The sequence below is a fragment of the Rhinolophus hipposideros genome (genome assembly GCF_964194185.1).
Source record: "Rhinolophus hipposideros genome assembly, chromosome: 11".
NCBI lineage: Eukaryota > Metazoa > Chordata > Mammalia > Chiroptera > Rhinolophidae > Rhinolophus > Rhinolophus hipposideros.
In genome coordinates this window covers 62,941,894-62,964,523 of record NC_138057.1, presented here as the reverse complement: position 1 = coordinate 62,964,523, position 22,630 = coordinate 62,941,894, and the positions used below count along the sequence as shown (strand labels likewise).

At 44.4% G+C, this 22,630-nt stretch overlaps 1 protein-coding gene across 11 annotated transcripts in view; it reads right to left on the bottom strand.

The window, feature by feature from the left end:
* Positions 1 to 22,630, bottom strand: part of PALM2AKAP2 (PALM2 and AKAP2 fusion) — a 412,810-nt gene that overhangs the window by 29,741 nt on the left and 360,439 nt on the right. The window contains exon 1 of one of the 11 annotated variants that reach the window (XM_081065499.1): positions 5,778 to 5,939. The exons of 8 other annotated variants lie outside the window; for them this stretch is intronic. The gene's annotated coding sequence lies outside the window, so the exon portion shown is untranslated. Of the gene's footprint in view, positions 1 to 5,777; positions 5,940 to 22,630 lie in introns of those variants that run through there. 2 more of the 11 variants (XM_081065508.1, XM_081065507.1) reach the window with 2 other exon arrangements.

Genomic DNA, 22,630 nt, shown 5'->3' with positions numbered 1-22,630 from the left:
TGGACTTGACATCATTAAGTGATGTCTTCTTTAACCAACAAATGCTTATTGCTCCCTTTGAAGATAAGAAAGACCAGAATTTTCTCCATGCTTCAGATAACATGCACCTGATCCCAGATTCAGATAAAATGCATAGTCAATAAGTGGACTGCAAAGTCTTTTCTGAAATAAACTATGCCCCAATGCAAAAAAACAACAACAAAAAACAACAACAACAGGAAGATATGAAAGAAGCACCAAACTGGACTTTCAAAGGTCAACGAAAAACTAGGTCCCATAGGAAACCTTTGTATTGCCCCTGCTCACCCTCCAGGTGGAGCCCTAACAGCATGACACAGAATACCTGCCAGCTTACTGGCTTCCCAGAATAGCTGACAGTTGGTCAGGATGTCTACCATTTACTTTAAAATCCTTGGGCAGAGACAATGTAATAAATATAGCTGTGTGTGTCTGAAATTAGTTTAAATTACATGCCAGGGGCAGACAGCCATCCTCAATGGGGCTGAATATAGGCTCCAAAAGTGCTCAACTAGGATCCAGTCAGAGATCCTACCCGCTCTCTCTGTAGGTGGCTGGCTTCCTTCCTCCAGTAGTTAGCTCTCTGTAACTTCCAAGAGCCCCAGAGGCTTTGCTAATTGGCATAATTAAGGTGAGAAATGGGTTTCCATCAGTGAAATTGTCAATTAGCATAATGAAATGTTAAGAAATTGGTGCAATTGGTGGTGTTCAAACGTGTGCATTAGAGATATTCCCCACCCTTTCTGGAGCGGGGTATATAAAGTGAGTCCTTTGGCACATACCACACCCTTATGGATAGTGCCTGAAGTCTGAGAACTAAACAGCCCTGTGCCCAGCCTTTGGCTTGGACGACGTTGGTTATCACCTACCGTGTGGTAACAGAATCTGGCCTTTCTAAAACGACCACATCTGTCTTCACTCCAGGTGGGTTTGGAGAATTTTCGAGAGCTGAGACTTCTTTGAGGTCACAGACAATGGTTTTATACCCACTTTGAGAAATGTCTATTTAATAAATGTCTATATGAGCACCAGAATTTGATCCAAGACCTGCTTTTATTATAACCAGGGTGACTAGGTGGGGTCTAAAGCGGCCATTATTTACCAAAAAGTGTTTAATACGTATGCAAAACAGAACACTATGGGTTAACTGACAGCATACATGTCCTTGTCTGGGCAGGCCAGGGTGGGTAGTAACGCCCCAGGCCTATAGCTTCTTTAGTGAAGTTTAAACCAGCCCTGCCCATTGTTTCTTGTGCATCTAGGTTAACACACCTTTGAAATACCAGAAGTAATATCCCTCCAAGGGGATGGTAACCTTCACAAGAGCACACAATCTTGTTAACTACACTGTAATCCAATCCCCACCTTGCTTTCTCCAATCTTCCTTAGTTCTCTCAATTTCAAATGCATAAAAGAAGCTGCAAAACTGTTGTTCTCTGGAGCATGAGGTCTTGCTCCCAGAGTATGTCATCAGCTTGGCTCAGATAAACTCTTATAATAATTCTCTACAGGTATGGACGTTTCTTATGTTGACAAGAATGAGGTTTAGAGAAATCGAGGGACTTTTCTGAAGATTGTCTGGCTAGTAATTGGCATAGCCAGGATTCGAAGGCCAGTATTCCTATCCCAGTACTTCCAAAGGTATTCTCAATGTGAGGAGGCTTCCAAAACGAAGAGTGAAATCTTAGGACGGGTGGATGGATTTAAAGAGCGTGTAATTGGCTTTCTGGCTGATACATGGCTCCATTGAATCTCTAGAAGTCACGTGAGACTCATGATTTGGCTTCAGAACTCAATGAAGACCCCTTTCCTCTCTTTATTCAGAATGAGCCAGAGACAGACTCCCTAGGAACTCGGTGTCAGCTTCCTACCTTCTGCTCTGCCGTCAGGACCCTCCAGTCAGAAACTGGGTGCTGACTTCCTGCTACTTTGTTTCCTCAAAAATAAGACCTAGCCGGACAATCAGCTCGAATGTGTCTTTTGGAGCAAAAATTAATATAAGACCGGGTCTTATTTTACTATAAGACCAGGTATAATATAATATAATATAATATAATATAATATAATATAACATAACATAACATAATATAATAAATATAATATACTACTGGGTCTCATTAATTTTTGCTTAATATAAGATCCGGTCTTATATTACTATAAGATGGGGTATAATATAATACAGTACCAGGTCTAATATTACTTTTTGCTCCAAAAGACACATTACAGCTGATTGTCCGGCTAGCTCTTATTTTTGGGGAAACAGGGTGGGTCTGGGGACTTTACCCTGTGGACTGGCCTCTGAGGCAGGTACTCTCCTTCCTCTGATGACATCCCTGAGGCAAAATACTAAAATCCCACATCCCAGTCATTGCAGTGGACACCGTGAAAAGGGGCTGTGACTCCTTCTCAGTACCCCAGAGTCCACAGCACAGGGGAGATTCTAGAAGCCTGTTTAATTTGCCCAGAAAATACATCAGGGCCCTGATACCTGCCCAGCTGGGGTGACAGACAGTAGCGTGCTTTCTTCCCAGGGTACCGGGGCCTGGGTGCATCCTGAATAGAAAGAAGAATGCATTTTCCTTCGCAGGTCTGGCTGGGCCCAGACGGACACCAGAAAGGTGTCCTTCACGACAAGGACAAGCAAGGATCTAGAGCTTCTACTCACACCCGCTGAGTTTGCAGCTTCCCCACTTGCCCACCTCGCTCAGGCTGTTACCTCTTGACAATATCTGTTACCAACGTCAACCTCCTAGGCTCACAGCCTAACTGCAGTGTGACCCAAATTACTCAAACATCAGGCCCCTGCTTCACAACCAGGTTTCCACGCTCTGAATAACTCAGATTACTTCCTCCTAAAGCCACGCTTTTTAAATTAGAAACCCTGTTCCCCAGGTAATAGGTGACCTGATCCTTTAATCCAATTATTTTTAAGTTCACCGAAAACACAAAATCACTCTTGGCCCAGGAACAGGGGCATGGCTATAAAATAAAACTTCCTCATAGCTGTGAAACCACAGAGCATCTTCATTTCCCCTTCTTACCCTCCCTCTCTTTCCCAAGTTGCATTTTTAGTACACGGAGCACAGTTGCTGTCCCAGCAAAGAACTGGTTCCAGAGGCCATGGGTGACTGGCTGTAGGATGGTTTTTACAGGACTCTGAACTTTCTGTCATGAAGGCAATGGGAGGAGGGAGTACAACCTGGCTGATAGATGATTCTCAGACACCTGCAACATACCCACTTTGGTCTGCTGATGTCCATCAGCCTTGGGGGAACCAGGATACGGCTACAAAGACCGGAGGTCTGGGGAGGACAGACTCCCCAAACCAAGGGAACCTGAGGAATGTGGTGGGGGACAGAGGCTGAAGAGCTCAAAGTGTATTCCTGCAAAGATAAGCATGCCCTGAGAACCTGCAAAGTGACAGGCCCTATGCCTGGAGCCATGGGTGGGTCCCCGGGGCTCTGAGGTGGTCCCCACTCTGCAGCAAGGAGAGTACAGCCCTGGAGGGAGAGTACCAATTCACATAGAGCAAGCAGCACAAGGCAGAGGAAGTACTGTAAGAGGAACAGGAAAGAAAATTCTGGCCCTGTTCAATGGCGAATTGTGCTGGCCAGAAAGGGTTTACGAAGGAGGCTGGGAGCACCATCGCTCCTCAGCAGTTGGCCTGCTGTTCTTCTGCCCCAGATCCCAGCTGAAGATGGCAGGCTGGGAGCAGGCTGGAGAAGGCACGGGGATTCTGAGTGGGCCCCTTCCACCGCCCCGGTAAAGACACAGAGAGTGGGAATGTCTGAGAGCAGCTTGCTTCTTTGGTTTGGCTTCAGGCCTCCGGGCCAGGAAGTGGAGGAGAGAGGTGATAACCTGGGCCACATTCCAGTCCAAGGCAGCCTTTCCTTTTCCACCCCCAGCAGGGCTTCTTCTGGCCCATAGGATCAGGGCCTGTGTTGATCATGGGAAGCCGGGAGCCTAGCCACTCCCACCCCCCCACCCCCGAGGAGGACAGAGAACCCCTGGCTGCTAGAAGGCAGACTTAGGACCCCAAGCCCTGCTGAGTAGTTACAAGCTAAATTCAGACCAGGCAGGCTCGGGTTAACACTGTGACTCTCCCTTCAGGGCACTAATACTTAAAAAGCCTCTTGGTTTCCCTCCCACCAACCTCCTGCCATGAAGCCATTACAGCTAAGTGTGACCAGGACAATTCTAAAAAGAGGTTCTTGTTCCTACAGGCCCAGACTTTCTTTCCCAGGGCTTCTCCGGTATTGGTCAACACAGCAGTCCCCATCCTGCTATTCTCGGGTTTATGCCTCAGGTACAGCCTTGAAGACATGATGAAAATACTTCTAGAAATCCTTTTCATTGGAAACAAGGCTCGTCTATGTCTTGGCTCACTCTCCTGGTGAAGGAAAACGGTCCGTTTGTACCCTAACAGAGTCTCCCCGACACCACCGCCTGCCTTATTAATAGCATGCCCTTAACCCTGCTGAAAAGTCACCAGCTCAAATGTCAGGCTGCACATCTGGAAAATGTTAAGGTGTTGTTTGATTAACACATTTACAGCTTAGGCTTTCTGTAAAGAAACTGAGGATGGTGTGTGTGATGGGGGTGAGAGGTGGGGAGGGGAGGAAAGGAAGGAAGCAGTTGCCTTTCCTGCAGCCACTGGTGAAAGGCATGTTTCCTTCAGTTACTCCCTACAAGAGCTACTTAGAACCGCTGGGCTGTCTCAGCGTTTCCCCTGCATGAAGAAAGAGGTTTCATTTCAGCTCCAAGAAAGTCAAGTTTTGCTTCTGCCTCAATGCGATCAATACACTCCATGCTCTACCAAGAAGTCCTCAGATGCTCTTCTCACCAAAGGCCCTTTTCACTGGGGGACGATTTTACAGGGCAGTTCCCACCTCCAGAATAAACCAAGATCAAGGCCACAGAGGGAACTCTGGCTCCAGCAGCCAGAAATGTTTCGGGTAACTGATGCTGCTGAGAGCAAAATGCAAGCCTAGCTTTAGTTCTTTATAACTTCGCTGAGTTCTTCTTGCTTTTCAAATAGTTCAAGATCTTGGGTTTATGCCTGGCCAACCAGGAATGGCAGAGAGCAAAAGCCGGAGGGAAAAATGAAACAAAAAAAACTGGACCCGACAAAAATCCACTATGTTGAGGCAGAGAGCCAGGAGAAAGGAGAAAGCAGTGCCAGATGCTTTTGAGATTAACCCTTTGTTCACAGAGGTATATCCGAACAGCGCTGATGAGGTTCTCCCTCTGTTCCCCTGGATCCTACAGGAGACAGGCACACACAATCCCTAAAAAGCTCTAGGTCACTCCATGAATGCGGCGAGTTCCATAACATGAAAACAGAAGGCTAGTTGCAAACTATTTATAAATCAATACACAGCAATAAGTAGAAAACCAGTTACCAGAATTGCTGGGTCACTTGGTTCCGTTCTGGAAAACACACACACACACACACACACACACTCTCTCTCTTTCACAGACATACACACCATCTTCAGAGCACTACCAGCCCCCGATGACTGGTGTGCTTTTGCATGCACTGCTTCTGTAGTGCAGAGTGTCCCCTTTGCTCTTCGCATGAAAGCTGGGAATTTAACAGGATTTGCGAAACGAGAAGCAAGTGGCCAGTCCCAGCTCAGCTCAGCTGCCCACTCTTTCTCTAGTTCCAATCCCACAAAGACACTGGCCTCAAAAAGGAACCCTATCCTGCCAGAGTAGAAAGAAAAGGACAGTGAGACAGGTCAGCAGACCTCGCTTACCCTGCCCAGAGTGTGTACCTCAAACGTCCCCAGTCAGAGTCCCCAGTCAGAGTTGCCTCATTTCCAGAGAGATTCCTGGGCAGTGGCTCAAGCTGGACAAATTCCTTCCCAGCCTCCGGACTGAAGACTGTGATGTCAGAGCAGGCCCTCCCTCTGCTCCCTAAAAGGCCATTCACACAAAGAAGGACTTTAACCCCCTTCCAAGAGGCCTGGCCCCTCCCTCCCTGGCCCGAGCCTGGAGGGCAGGGGCAGTCCAGCCAGAGGCAGCTCTCAGTCTGCGCCCATGGCTGAGTGGGGAAAGTCGGAGCTCGGTGCTGCTGATATGAACCAGTTCCCGCTGTCTTCTTGCAAAGTCAGACATGAGCCTTGGGTAAGCAGGGAATTAACATCCTGGTGATGCTGAGGTAGCAAAAAATCTGAAAGATCCTAAAGATCCAGTTAAATGATACCAGGGGTGCCAAAACAATGGAGACAAGTGGACACTTGGGTCAACGTTGCTCAAGCAGTAGTTCACTGTAATCAGAAGTGCCAAAATAGTCAGAGGGTGCCAAAAAAAAAATGTATACACATTTTAAGAAAGGTAAAACTGCATTAAAATTGTAATACTCAATATATACTGATAACAAAAGATGAATACAGTCATGTTTGACTTCTGCAATGACAAGGGGTGCTCAAAGTGGTTACCATCAGCGTCCAGACACTTCTGATTATGGTGAACTACTTACTGCTTGAGCCACGTTGACCAAAGTGGCCACTTGTATACATTTTTTGCGCACATTTGTGAAGTAATAAATGCTCACTGCAGAAAATTTGGAAAATAAAAGTTATGCATCCTCCCTCCGCTCAGAGAAAAACACTTAATATTTTATTGCATTCCATGTAGTCTCCTTTTCAGAAACATGTATTTAATAATAGTTGAGACCAGACAGTACATGCAGTTTTGTTGCCAATTTTTTTTTTGTTTGTTTACTTCATATTATCTCACTTTTCAGGTCCTTGAATAGCCTTTGTAAGACATATTTTAAGCGGTTACATTATGTCCCATGCTGAAGTGGGACAGAAGAATTTGAAGTCAGGGATGAGTGCTCTAAGTTCAAGGAATGCCTGAGGGGAGTGGCCCTGCTTTCCCATCCCATAGCTAACGAGTATCTTCTGACAACAAGCAAACAGATCCACACTGGCCTTGGGTAGACATGAGTGTCACAAACATAGCCCTCACTCTTTCACCACAGAATCAACCCCCAGAACCACACACTAAGGCTAATGGAGGGTTGATGTAAACCTCCTGCCTGGCAACTCCAAACCAACACGGCCCCCACACTCCAGCCACCTTGTCCCCACCTTTGGGTTGACCTAGAAAATTTGGATTTTAACTTAGGGTCTGGCTGACTAGAAAGTCAGTCAGAATTCTAGGTCCATGCAGGGCCATGAAGAACTCATTCTCTTCAGTAAGATTTTGGAGAAGATAAAGACAATAGAGATGTATAGTAAAGTGAATAGGAAAAGGAGGACAAATGCCAAGTATGGTTCTGTGGGGACAGGTGTCTGGGGACAGTTTGGAAGCAGTCTGTCTTAGTGAAGCAGATGAGCAGCCCAAAGATTATGGCAGGGTCTCCTGTGGCCTGCAGGTTGGCCAGAAATGCAGGCCACTGGGGACCGTCCCGAAAACACAATTCAAGGAAGAAATAATCAGAGCAAATAGAACCTAGGCAGGCTTTTCTGAAAAGGAAGCTAAATGTGTACTATTCTTTACAACAATATAGAACGCCTAAACAAGATGTTTAATATGCTAAAATGTACTTAGAAATGTCTGGGAGTTTCTCAACGACTGACTTGGTGATTCCAAGTCATCAGGAAGTGCTATGGAAACTGAATTTATGTACCCTTTGGAATAATTGGAATGTTCTGTTATACAGCCAAAGGAATTTCAAGATGCTACTTAATGGTCTAAAGTAAAATGAGGTGGGAAAAATCATACACCAAGGGTGGCAGTGCTCTGCTCAAGAATGATGACCCAGGCCCGGGCCTTCCTTGAAGAGGTGCCTCCAAGTCAAGAGGCAAGAGTGGTACCTGGGACCCACTACATAGCGTGTCCCCAAAAATTAGACCTTGCCGGACCATCGTCTAATGAGTCTTTTGGAGCAAAAATTAATATAAGACCCGGTCTTATATAAAGTATTATATTATACTATACCTGGTGTTATGTTATGTTATGTTATGTTATGTTATACTGCGTCTTATATTAAAATAAGACCAGGTCTTAATATTAATTTTTGCTCCAAAAGATGCATTAGAGCTGATGGCCCCACTAGGTCATATTTTCCAGGAAACACGGTAATCACACCTACCCTCCACACTCAAGAGGAAGTTCGTGAAAACATTGTTTCAAATCTGCCCTGTTCACAAGAGAGAAAACTGTGTGTATCCTTAAAATACTATCATCTCAATATTAGGAGTGCTTCTGACTGGCGTCGGGGATGCTGTGGTTTACTACACACACGTACACATACACACAAACATACATGCACATGTTATGGGTTGAATTGTGTCTCCACTTTCCCCTGCCCCAACTTCATATGCTTAAGTCCTAACACACAGTACCTCAAAATGGGACCTTATTTGGAGATAGGGTCTCAAGCAATCAAGTTAAGCAACCACTGGGGTTGGCCCTAATCCAATATGACTAGTGTCCTTATAAAAAGAAGAGATTCAGACAGAGACATACCTAGAAGGAAGATAATGTGAAGAGACAGAGAGAGAAGACAGCCATTTACAAGCAAAGGAGAAGGGAAATCCTTCTGAGGGCTATAGTGAAGAAATCAATTCTGCTGACACCTGGTTTTTGCACTTCTAGTCTCCAAACTGTGAGACAATAAATTTCTGTTGTTTAACCCACTTGATGTGTGGTACTTTGTCATGGCAGGACTTGTAGCAAGGTATTACCCACTCATATACAAGTGCACACATAAGCACATTTATGCACACATATTTGTACACACACACATACACCCCAAAGAAACACACACAGAAACACATACATGTACACATACACACGGGTACATACTGTCCTCCAGCTGCAAAAAATAGAGTGGCGTTTAGAAAAACACTCTGGCAAAGTCCCAGGAAGGTACTCCAGAAAAGGGGCTTATACTTAGTGGCTTATACGTAGACATCAAATCGCAAGGTGGACTTAGGCTGCAACAGCATAGACCAAGCTGCCCCACCTTTCACGGCCGTGGGGTCTCTGGCAGGAATGAGGAGTGGATCCCAGCAGCACACACCTCGCTGCTGCTGCTCCTCCTTCCACTTCACTTCTGTCTCGGCACAGGCTCTGAGCTTGGGTTGATTTTTCCGAGCTAACGAAAATAAATTTGTACGGCCAGTTTAATTCTCCAGGTGCTGTAACTTGATATGTTTAGTCTCTGAGGTGGCGGTGCACTGGGGGACACGAAGCCGTTTTGAAACATGGTCCTGGTTGACTGGGAAGCAACATGCAATTTGTGAGGCCCAGTAGCTGGGGTCCAGAGGCCATCAGCGTTTTTCGCGACCTTCACTCAAGCAAGTATCTGTTGCACATCCACTGGCTGTCAGGTGGGTGTTACACACCCTTACATACCTTCCCTATTTACTCCTCCCACCAACAGCGAGGTGGGGATTCTCACCCATTCCACAGAGGGGCGGGCCCCAGCCCTCCCCAGGGTCAGGAATAAACTCTGGCTGAAATCCATGAATCCCACCCACAGGGCAGGGCTCTGCTCCTGCGAACCACACTGGGCAATGTAGGAGGGAGCGGACCCAGGAAGTGTACCATGCTAACCCAAAGAAGCAAAAAGGAAAAATTAAAAAGCAAATGCAGGGCCGGCCCGGTGACTCATGCTCCTAACTCCGAAGGCTGCCAGTTCGATTCCCACATGGGCCAGTGGGCTCTCAACCACAAGGTTGCCAGTTCAACATCTCGAGTCCCACAAGGGATGGTGGGCTCTGCCCCCTGCAACTAACAATGGCGACTAGACCTGGAGCTGAGCTGCGCCCCCCAACTAAAATTGAAAGGACCAACAACTTGAAGCTGAATGAATGGCACCCTCCACAACTAAGATTGAAAGGACAACAACTTGACTTGAAAAACAGTCCTGGAAGTATACACTGTTCCCCAATAAAGTCCTGTAAAAAAAAAAAAAAAAAAGCAAATGCAAGGCAGCAGCAGACTGTCTTTGAAAGCAGGTGCCTGATGCTATGTGACTTTTGGAAAACCATGTTTCTTTTCTGGGTGTCAGTTTTCTGGTCTGTAAAATGAAGAGACCCACACTAGGTGAACTTCCCTGAATTCACTTCCTTTCTGCTCCTAATCTATAACCCTGTGACGTCAGCATGAACCTCACGCTAAGGTGAAGCACTGGGTGTTTCTGAGTCTGGTCATGATGAGGGCAGAGCTGAGGGAAAGCAAGCCAGGAAATGGGGGCAGCGCAGCCTTTGAAACCACTTGGTAGTTTTGCCAAGAGAGATTTCAAGGGTTCCGGGAAGGAACTCAGCTCTGTCTTAGACATTCCTCTTGTCAGAACTTGAGCTCTATAGTTGAAGGCGTTTATTCTGCTAAATGTAACCATCCCCGTTTTTTATACCTTAGTGTGCTACAATGTTGCAAAATGGATTTGCTGAGATCCGCAGGAACTACGGTGGCTATAGGCAAGGTGGAGAGGCTGGCTTCAAAAACAGTGAGACCTAGCCTGCTGCCTGGAGTTGTAAAGAGGGAAGGCTCCCTCGGGGTGCTTTCTGGGGCACCAGGGAAGCTGGAGATTTGTGGCTTTTTCAACTGCTCCAAGGCCCAATTCAAGGCACACACCAAAGGACGCTTGGGCCTGGGACCCTCCAGGTGCCCTTTCTAAATGGCCAGCGCCACAGCCTCCCCCCACCCCAGCCTGCCCCACCCCCACCCCCATCTACCCATCACCTTTCAGTTAGGTCCCTCCCCCAAGTCCCATCTCCAAAAGACTCCACTTCTCAGCATGGAGCCAGGTCTTTAAGGCAATTTGCACTTAGAGGGCAATTTGATGGGAATATTTACAATTTAAAATAGGAGCTTGTTTACCCAAAGGATCCCTAATGGGGTAAAAGCCTGGGGAACTAAAGCAAATACACGGCCCTAATTTATTGAGGGATGAGAAAGGAACAGAACAGCGACTCCTGACTTTCCTTAGAAAGACTTTTTGGAAATCTAGACTCACAGCAACTCCTCAGTGTTCAAGTGTCCTGGACTCCTGACAGCTACACAACAGGGAATTGGGAGGAACATACATGGATGTACGGACCACCCAGCTGTGTCCACGCCATGATGTCATTTATTCTTGTAAGAAACATAATCCTACAGAAAAAAAAATAGTTCACCAACTTCTTACCCTCCCCACTGTACCCTGCCATCTTCTGGTGGACCCCTCTTGACTATCTCCAATACTGCTCATAAAGCAGGCTTTGGGAGGAAGGAGAATCTGGAACCTTAAAATATGGTATGCTTCATTCTAGACCCTGATGAAGCCAGTGGTGATCTTGTAAGGGAAAGGGGCTGAAAAGTCTAGCAGGCCAGTGCAGTAAGTACCCTGATGCAGCGCCCCACATGCACCCCACTTCTGCCTTTAGTCTGTTGTGAGTCCACCAAGGATCTTAGACTCAAAAGGTCCGTCTGCTCACTGCCTCAGATACTACACTCTTATCTTTTGTGGGAATATTGGTGACATCACGGTGTATCATGGAGGGCAAAGCTTTAGAAGAAATGCATTGCCATCATGGACAGATAGTTGACACAAAAACACATACAAATTATTCATAGACATACAAAAAGATTCTCAATCCCATTCATATAAAAGAAAGGCAAAAATTAAATTATGAGACAAGTTTTCCACGAATAACATTAGTATTAGTAGGAGAGGAAATAGATACCTTCATCCAACTCCATGAAATTACATGGTATAAGTATCCAGCTTTAAAATATGCAGTATTTTTGACCCAGTAATTCTACTTCCAAGAATTTATACTCAGATATAGTGGCACATGTATACAGTGACCTATATCCAAGAATCTCCAATGCCACATTGCTTGCAATAATAAAAGGTTACATATAACCTAAGTTAATAGGGGACTGGACTGCCATAAAATGGAACATTATGCAACCTTTAAGAGACCAGTGCAGCTCCCAGCTCTGTGAGAATTTATACATAGCAATCTCAAATATCTATCGTTAAGTGACAAGTGGTCACTTACATACATGATACATAGTGTATATACTATGCTACTTTTGTTGTTTAAAAAAAAGTGAATATATATATGTATATATATATATATATATATATCCTGATAGGATAAATGAGAAACTGATAGCAGTGGTTTTCTCTGGAATTGAGCAGGAGGGAGGCTAGACATCAGAGATGGTAGACTTCTTTTCACTGTGTCTTTTTTCTATACCTTTTGAATTTTCAGCCACGTGAATATTAACTTGTGAAGAAAGAAGTACATAAAAATATAAACAGCAAGACAGATAGATGGGCAAGAAATAAAAGGAAATATGGCACCTATGATGGTAAAATAGACACGTGGAGGAGACTGAATCACTCTCAAGGCCGAGGACATCATTTGTATACATATTGTTTGGAAGAATCACATCCACATACTAACTGTGGTTAACCCCAGAGAATAGAGGAAACTCAACGTTGGAGGGAGGATAAAAGCTGAAGTGAAACCTACAATTTTTGTATTATAAAGGTTTGCATTACTGAGCATGTTTTACTTTTGTAATTAGAAAGGTAATAATTGAAAGTAATCGTGCATAAATAAATAAGTTACAAAGTTGAGCTTTAAATATACATAGATTTTTCAAAAGGCCAAGGCTTGTCTACTCGTTAGGTATTGCAATGCCTCAATCTCCATTTTATATCAACATAATGAGTTGTGAGGCGTTTGCTCAGCCATGATAAATGTGTATCAAAACATGGCCTTCTCTGGAGGAAGTTGTGCTTTCTTGTAATGTATCATACTTGTCGGAGCAGACTTTCACTCTACACAATTGTATGATAATATAATCTTCCTTTTTCAAAGATGTGTAGCTGACTTGCTGTTATATATAGATATTTTCCTTCCGGGAGCTTTCTATTCCCGAAAAGTTGTGAAACACTCTGAGTAACTAAATTCCTCTTTGGGAGTCAAGTGTCATAGAATTTCATGGACTATGTCATAGGAAAACCCCATTGAAAAGTTAAGGTCTGGGGCCGGCCTGGTGGCTCAGGCGGTTGGCTGCCAGTTCGATTCCCACATGGGCCACTGGGCTCTCAACCACAAGTTTGCCAGTTCAACTCCTCAAGTCCCGCAAGGGATGGTGAGTTGTGCCCCCTGCAACTAGCAACGGCAACTGGACCTGGAGCTGAGCTGCGCCCTCCGCAACTAAGACTGAAAGGACAACAACTTGAAGCTGAACGGCACCCTCCACAACTAAGATAGCAAGGACAACAACTTGACTTGGAAAAAAGTCCTGGAAGTACACAGTGTTCCCCAATAAAGTCCTGTTCCCCTTCCCCAATAAAATCTTAAAAAATAAAAAAAAGTTAAGGTCTGATCAGTCGAGTAGAGAACAAAAATTGGAGGCTGACTTTATTATTCTAAACAGTAGTCATTTTTTTTCTCCATTCAACTTAAATGTGCAGATGAGTTAATCTCATAACCTCCTTGTCTACCTATAAGATAGACAGGTAAATACACACACACACACACACACACACACACACACACACAAATAGGGACTCAGTACATTGGAATCAATGTTTTCTTCTAGTAAAATATTTTAAAGCTTTAAGTTTTAAAAATAATATTTTGCATTTGCTAAACTGGCCTCCTGTAGCAAAACCACCATGTCTTTTAGTAATGTTTAAAGCAAGTGCTGGGGGGCTGGGGGATGGACAATAACTCTTTACTGAGGTAATCCCAAACCCAATTCCAATTCTGCCTTGGGCTCGTCCCTTCTGTCACCCAGTTCCCAGCCCTTGGGTTGGGCCTGAGGTGCTGAGGTCAGCAAGAGAACTTAGTGCAGAGCTGAGATAGATTTATCCGCCAAGCTGGTCCCTGTTTAAAGGCAGAGGTGTTAAATGGCAAAACTTCACAACACCAAGACAGTGGTCACAATTCTGGAGAAGACAGGAAAGCCCAACAACCCAGAGGTGCTTTTGAAATGAAATAACTGATGAGTGCTAAGAAAACCCAGCCAAAAGAGCTACCCCTTACCAACAGCAAAAAGGTTTTATCCTGTTGAATCAGCTACTGATGGATCGCAAGGGAACTGCTGGAAGGCTCTAGCAGGTTTAGGTCACCATTCACAGGACAGGTCTCATCATCATGGGGATTAGTGTTACCATGAACCGCCACTCACTCTGGAAACCCATGAATGGACTCTTCTTAAGTTTCTTCAAAAGCACAAAGATATGTGAAGCCAGACCATGCAGCAAACAGACTTCTGATCCCGTTCACTCTGACAAACTCTGGCAGAAAATGAAGTCTGCCAGACCATCTGGACTTTCAGATGGTCAGTCTGAGAGTCCTGCTCTGCCAGGACTAAGTGGTGATTCTGGAGGCACTGCTCGATGAACAGCAGGGTATGACAGCAGCCACGGGGCAGTGAAGGCTCAAGCCACACCCACCCAGATTTTCTGACTCCCAACTCATGATGCCACTGACGACATGGGATTCTGAGCCTGTTATCAGAGGTGCGTTTATGGTTCCAACACTAAGAGAAACTTGCCCTTGACACTGAGGACCTGATTCTTGTTCTGGTTTTGCTCCATTCCTGTGCATTAGCCATTCCTGTGATTCCAGGGGAGCACATGGAATCACCCCTCTCTTGCCCACTGCTCTGTGCTCTCCCAGTCCTGTCCTAGACCAGCTCTGCTAGACCATATCTGGGAAAAGTTTAAGCAGCCCAGCTCTGGGGGCAGCTGAGGGCGAGTCACCTGCTTCCGTCTACTGCTTTTGTGGTTCTGAATTCCAGGAAGGAACCTCTACAGGAGAAGGAAAGCATGGAATTTCTCCATCCTCTAAGGGGATGCATGATAAGCATAAGCCAGCAGTAAGATGGGGTACAGGGGGAATCGTGGGAGGGTACTTGGCTTCATGCAAAGAAATGTGCTCATTCCCTTTGCTTAAAGTCAACAGAACCCAACCACTGCCTCATGTCTCAATGTCTCATTTATGAGGAATCTTTCTGCCCGACCATGGAATGCCAGGAGCAGAGCACCGTGGTTGGGAGCCAGCAAGTTATACTGATTATGAAAACAGGATCAAGTCTGAGGACCAGCAACAAGAAAGGGGTTGCGATTTGCTTGCACACCCTCTGCTTCATCCTGTTTACCCTCCAGAGGCCCCCTTTGATCTAGTGGCCGACTGCTGCTAAGTATTTGGCTGCCACAGTTTTAGACCCTTGCTTTATTCTCCATTTATTTGTGTGTGGTAAGGTGATCCAGTGGGAAGAACATGAGTCTGGAGAAAAGAAGGCCAGGGTTTGAGTCCACCGGTGTTACAAACTGACCATATGATACTTAAGCAACAGATTTTTCCCTTCTCTGACACTCAGGTTCCTCGCCTGTCAAATGTGTCTAATTACTGTAGGAGGGTGAACAGTGGCCCCTCCGAAATTCATGTCCACTTGGAACCTCAGTATGTGACCTTATTTGGAAATATTTACAAATGTAGTTAGTTAAGATGAGGTTATACTGGATTAGGGTGGGCCTAAATCCAATGGCGGGTGTCCTTATAAGATGAAAGAACACACAGAGATATACACATGAGGACAACTCCATGTGAAGACACAGACAGAAATTGGAATGATTCATCCACAAATCAAGGAGCACCAAGGTTTGTTGGCAGCCATCAGAAGCTAAGAAAGAGGCATGAAATAGATTCTCCCTCAGAGCCTCCGGAAGGAGCCAACCTTGCCATCCTTGATTTCAGACCTCTGGCCTCCTGAACTGGGAGAAAATAAATGTCTATTGTTTTAAGCCACTAAGTGTGGTAATTTGTTACAGCAGCAATCAGAAACACACCTACCTTCTAAGGCTGTTATGAAGATTACCTAAGAGACAGCATGTGAAAGCAACGGGCCTCCTGGCTGGGATGTGGCAGACCCTCACACAAGGCAGGTCGATCTTGCTTCCTCCTGTGGCACCAAGCCAATTAATAGGATTTTTCAAGCCTCGTCAGAGGTGGGTGGGCCCCACAGTATTTGTGATTTTTAAAACTTGTGGACAAAACAGGAAGAGTCAAGAAATACCATTGCTCAGACAGCAATGGCTGCAGGCATGGATACCGTGGTCCACAGAAGCCAGTTTACAAAGACTGAAGTTGCAAAATCCTGGAGTTGGCAAACTGGAGAAGGGATACAGGGGCGCCGAGACCTGGAAGGTTTTGGCTGAAGTCAATAACCAGGTGACCATAACCTTCTATTGAGCCTTTATGATATGCCAGGCACAATCACATTTATTCCTCAAAATCAGCCTGTGAAGCCAGGGCTCTTAATCATACAGCTCAGGAAACTGAGATTCACAGTTTTAAGTGACTTTCCTCAAGGCATCCAGCAGTAAATGGTAAAACTGGGAGTGAGTGGGAGGAGGCCGCTGGCCCTAGGGTCTCTAACTGCCATCTTGCCTTTTGTAGATGCAGAAGTAGAAGTTGAAACAATCTGGACTAGAGGCTTATCGAACAAGGAAGATTAGCTCTAAAATTCTTTATCTACTTTACCACGGTAGTCTAACTGGATCCTAGAACTCCTCCCAGGTGCTTTCTGGCTTAGCCACGTGCCAGTTTTCTTCACAGGAAATAGAAATAACATGGATGACATTGTTCACAATTATTAATTGAACATTACCACGTGTAGGCATTTCACTATGCCCTTTCCCACACACTATCTCAATAAAACCACATAGCAACACTTTGGAGGAGAGTTAAATCTCTATTTTGCAGATGAAGACGTTGCAAAATATAATCTCTGAGTTTAAGTAACCTGCCCAAGGGCACAAAGCATGTAAGTGACAGAGTTGAGATCTAAGTCCTGGATTGTCCAGCTCCAAAGTCCACTTTAAAGCAACATATCCTGACCTCCTTTTTGCTTTCCCAAGACACAGGATGAGCCACAGCTCACTAAATCTAAGAATTCACTTTGCTCTATTAACTGTGTCTTAAAAAGCTGTGACTGCCATCTGCCCCCACTTCAGATGTTTGGAGTTCTCTAAATGCTCCAGGTGAGTGACTTTCTCTTCACCTGAGTGGTTGGAATTCTCTAGATACTGTTTGGCCACTCCCAAGAATGTCTGTCTTGTACACAGTTTCAACCACCATAGCAGGGATCCCCGAGCAGCCAGTCCATTCCCGACATGGAGCCCTCCCCAAAGAAGCAGTGCAGAAGGTGGGGATGCAAGAACAGAAAATAACAGGAACTGGATGTGAAGGTGGGAGGTTTCAAAGCCACAGGAACACAACCAACAAACACCTCAAGCTGTGAGATGTTAGAAGGTGGCTGGAACCAAAAAGTTGGCTAGAGTCAAGATGTTGTTCTGCTGTATTCTAAAACGAGAAATCTCCCTTTTCTCCCCCTCAATTTTCTGTGAGCACATCTTATGCAAAATGAAAACTATAACCCTAAGCCAAGCTCCTTGCATTGGTGACTTCATGCTGAACCTCAGAATTGGTGCAGACGGTTAAAACTTCTGTATCTCATCTTATCAAGACAGTTGGCCCTTGGGGGATGGAGAAAGGAGGGGGGTAAGGCTTTACCTGCAAAGACTGAATAGGAACAAGGGATTTCTCAGCCCTTTACTAAGTCAACTTCCCTCAATGTCACTGTGCAATGGTGAAATACATAAGTTAGCATGTTTTCCTTTCAGTAAAGTGGTTGAACCTCTTATGAAAAGCACCCTTTAAAATCACATCTTCTCTTTACTCACCAATTCATGTTTTAACAAATTATGTATTAGGCCAATTAATTTCAGAGTTGGGATATAAACGAAAACCCAAGAGAATATGAGATGTTTAAAACACGGAGCCCGATTAGATTCAAATATCCAGCTTGTCTTACTTAGCCTGGATTACATCATCCACAATATTTAAGAATTCAGGAACATAAATGCACCACCACAATCACTTCTGGGACCAGAGGTCCCAGGAGTAAAGGAAGTCAGACGTGTGGTCCAGGAAGAGGTCCCCAGTTTATGATCTGAACCCGACTAACCCAAAGGATTCTCTAGATCAGCGGGACCATTGTGGCTTGCTCTGGGTCTTCTTTCCTCCACCAAAGCTCCGCACAAAAATTTCCGGAGGGCCTGTAACTCGCTAAGTGGACTGTACCTTGCTAAGCCCTGACGAGGGGACCACACAGGAACTAAAAGAATGTAAGATGGTGCCCGACATCTAGGCCCTCAGTAAATGTCACTTGGACTATTTTTTTAAAGACACTCCTGACTCCGGAATTAAGGGCCTGCCCCCTTTTCCAAACCTGAACTATTTCACTAAGTCTGTCCCCTCGGCTGACCCCTCCACCTTGCCCGTCCAACAGGACTTGGCATGCCCGTCCTCTCAGAAAGCCCAGGTCAAACCTGTTGCCCCCACCCTACCCCAAATCTCCTGGTGTAAGAAACACCCCAGCAGAATGAAGTGCTTTATCACCATACTTCTAGAGGATTTACCCAGTTATTGTTGGCGCTCCCTGAGGGCAGGGTTGGCATTAATACATGTTTGGGAACTGGAAGGTTACCGGGACAGCTACTCATCTGTCATTTTCAGTCCGGGGCTATCATCACAACCCTCCTTCCTAGAGGTGAGGACATCACTAAGAGGATTCTGTGTTCCCCAGAGGGCTTTAATTACCTCAGCCTGAAACATGACCTCTCAACCTCCCAGGGTTCTGAAGTTTGAGTAACAGGCCACCCCGCTGCTGAAATTTTCCCTCTAAATTACCGGTTTCATCCAAACGCTAAATAGTATTAAAATTTTTTAGTGCTTGAATCTCATGAAACATAAACTCCACATTAAAATTTCTCCTGGCATTACAAACTCTGAAATCTAAAAATGCTTTACTTCTCAAAAAAGAAAAAAAAAAGCAATTTGGGGGCATAGTTTTTATGTACTTTTTAAAAATTTGTGGTAAATGTGGTAAAACACTATATACAACATAAAAGTTGCCATTTTTACCATTTTAAGTGTACGATGCAGTGTGACCATTAATTACACTCTCAATGTTGTATAACCATCACCACATTTTCTAAAATTTTTTTCATCACCCCAAACAGAAACTCTGTACCCATTATGCAATATAGGGCAAAATTGTTGAAGCATTCTATGAGGCTAATGAAGAATAAAACAGAATCTAGGGAGATGGATTATACCTTTGTAGCAAATACAGGGGGGAAATAGACTAGGAGAAAATAAAATAATAATCATTATATCAGGGTACTGGAATAACTATCCTAATTTACTTCCTAAATTGTTAGTAATTAATTTCTTTATATCCCTGTTTTGGTCTCATAAGCATACTAGAAAACTAAAGCCATACTGAAAAACAATATGAAGTAAAATGTTTTTATGAGATTAACATTTTCCTTTAAAAAACTGTCTGTAAATTAACATTAGAGTTTATCAGTATCTGAAAGTCGATGAAAAAAACCTTATTTTTGTTAGGTCTGTGAATGTTAGGTCTCAGAGACCTTACCTTAGAGACAGAGCCATGTCTGCAAGAAAACAACAAAATGTCTGTTGGCCTGCACCTGCAGACAGAGCCAAACTTGCGATAGCAGAAAACACCACAAAACAGCTACTGGCTTGCAGGCAGTCAACATTTTCTGTTCAAACAATGCTACCCTGTCAGCACAGCCCCTATAAAACCGTCCTCACCCCCTCCTTCGGGGCTGCAAGTCTCCTTTAGACATGCAGCCCGGGCTGTAGCCATCTTTTGCTCGGCCTGATAAACTCTTGCTCTCTTACAATAAAAACTTTCTTAACTTGCCTGACTATGCGCATTCCTTTACAGGCTGACCTACCAATTTTCACTTGCAAATCTCAAGCACACAATTTCAGATTTACCACATCTGCATTGTGCTAAAATTCACAATTTTGCTACTATTAAGTTATCGTAAAAATAAACGTCTCTGCTCATTTTTTGTAAAAAGCAAAAAAATAAAAATAAAAAAGAAAAATCCCTGGCAACTTAATTGTATTAGGAGCAAATCCTGAAGGAATTAATACCGTAACTTGTTTGGAAAGGAAACTGGTCATATCTACCCCAGCCCCAAGTGATCTAAGACTCAATTACTAGAGTGACTTTAAAAACAAACCAGATAACTAGAACACTTCTGCATTTCTGTCACCCTCTGCCTAGGGGAAGATTAAACCTTCGCATAAGAATACAGCCCAGATAAATAATGTCAATCAGTGGTTAACAACACTGAGATAATCCCTTCCTCGAAAAGTCTGTTTTCAGCTTAACCTTCCCGTTGGGTTAACTGACGACTTATCTTCCATTAGGAGTGCTTGCACATCAAAGCATTGTCTGGGAACAGAGCAAAGCTGACTGGAAAGAGCTAGGCTCTTTACCTTTCAGGGCTAATTGCTGGAATTGAGTATTTCCTAATGGAGATAGCAGCTTTCAGTTTAATAAACAAGCCATTTGTTTGAGAACTGAATGGCTGTCCAATTTCTGGACTGTTGATGGATTGTGTGTACATACTTGTGCACACATACGAAGCAACACAAGCTTCTGTCCTGCAAGCCTCTCAAACCCACTCCTGGTCACAGGTGTGCTCCCCGTTCCCTTGACTATCTTGCTGCACCTGAGACCAGCACAGCGGCCCCCAGCACACGTAGAATCATGGAAGCGCGCCGGGACACTGAGCACCCGTTCCCTCTCTCTGGGAAGTAACACTCTCCTTCAGTGCACACCCACACTGAGCACCCATTGCCTCTCTCTGGGAAGTAACACTCTCCTTCAGTGCACACCCACCAAGGAGGCTTCTTGTTTCCCCGCTGAGAAGACATCACTGCAGGCTTACATGTGCCCCCCAGCAATAATGCCAAGAGATGCTTAGAAGTTAAGACCTTCCCCCTTTAGGCCCAAGCTGCCCCTCTGGGGTTAGAATCTTCTTCCTGCCATCCACGTCTGGAGCCAGCTCTCAGGACTTCTGGTCTCCTTCAAGGTCAACTCTCTCAACGTTAGTCATAAATTTTCATCACCTGGGGTTGGGAGCTGAGACCCTGCTGAGACCTGTGTAGTTCCACTGGGGGTCTCCACCTCAGAAAAAATGAACCTGATGGACCTAAGGTTTTCCTCTTCAATAGAAATCTCCCGAAACCATGTTTGCCAAAGAAACACTCTTATCAATGCAAAAATATGCAGATGTAGTCACTTGATGATTTCTAAAATAACTAAGGCTGTTGTCAACCTGGACGGCTTTGCTTTATTAAGCAAAGGTTCTGACAGCAAGACACAAAAAGCTTTGGAATGAAAACCACATAGACTACTTACTGTACAGAATTAACTAGCTGAGGGAGCTTCCAAGTCTCCACGGATACTTGTAATAAAGTTAGTTCCTCTTGTATTTTGCCTGCCGATAAATGTTATGTCCACTAAATGTAAGGGGGGGAAAAAGTGAGACCAACTACCCTACAGTAACGAGCAGTGAACCATAGCAGAACTTAGGCATCTCATTAACTCTGCAGGTCAGCACCAATGAACACTGCGATATGATGAATAAATAGGGCCAAAAACCAGGAGTTGTAAACATCCTAATTTGTAGCCACCAGTTGGATATTACTAAAAATATCTCCTTATTTCTTTATGACACCTGCAGTATGTACGCCCATGTGGATAAGTAACCAGAGTTCTTTAAAACAACCACTACATAATGTCAATGACAAAACCTCCCCCAAACAGAAAAATAAAGAGCTTCCATCAAATGCACTGAAATAATTTAGTTTTTCAATTCAATTCCTAAGTAGACTAGCGATAATATAAACATTTAGATGCTATAATGAAACCTCTAGCATAGACTGTTGCTTTTGCATAGTAGCTAAACTGCAAGCATTTACATCACAAATTCATTCTGTCTACCCTCTTCTGGTATAATTAACCCAAGGGTTTTACTGCAAGCCAATCTTAAAAGAAGACACCGATATGTGCCTACTTAAGCTTCTGATTTCTTAACCTTGAAGATAAAACTCTTCAGAAAACTAGCCATTAAAAGGTATATGGAGCCCTGCCTGAATTTACAGTCTAGAAAGGGGTCTAGCATTGCTCCTTCTGCCATCTCTTATTTTTCCTCCTGTAGAATGGGGATGCTGTGTGCAGTGACACAGTATCTAATGTAAGAGATAATGTCACTCACCTGAGCAAGTTTATCAATCTCTGAACTAACATCTCAACCTGGAGGGTCGAGTTCTAGACAGAAAGGGCTGACATATTCTCAGGACACACACAGCACACCTGCTACCATTTGGCACTTCTGAAGCACTAGGGAGATAGGGTCAATACTTTGACAATTTCCACAGCAGCCTTACGAGAGAGCTTGGACCTATCATTCTTAATATTTCAGAGAAAAACATATAAAGAAGCATAATTCCAGGTTCACAATATTCTAACCAAGTGCAAAAATCTCAAGGGAGTCCAGGTTTTAAGCACATTACAGTTGAGCAGAGGAATCAGGTTTAGAAACTGGTTTCATTCCACATCTGTGAGCTTTGGCAGCTCTCTATCTTGATTCTGCCTTCTTGGAATTCCTAAACTGGGTCCATTCTGCTCATCCCAAATATTCTGGTCTAAGGCGTTTCCAGGCCACTGGAGCTGA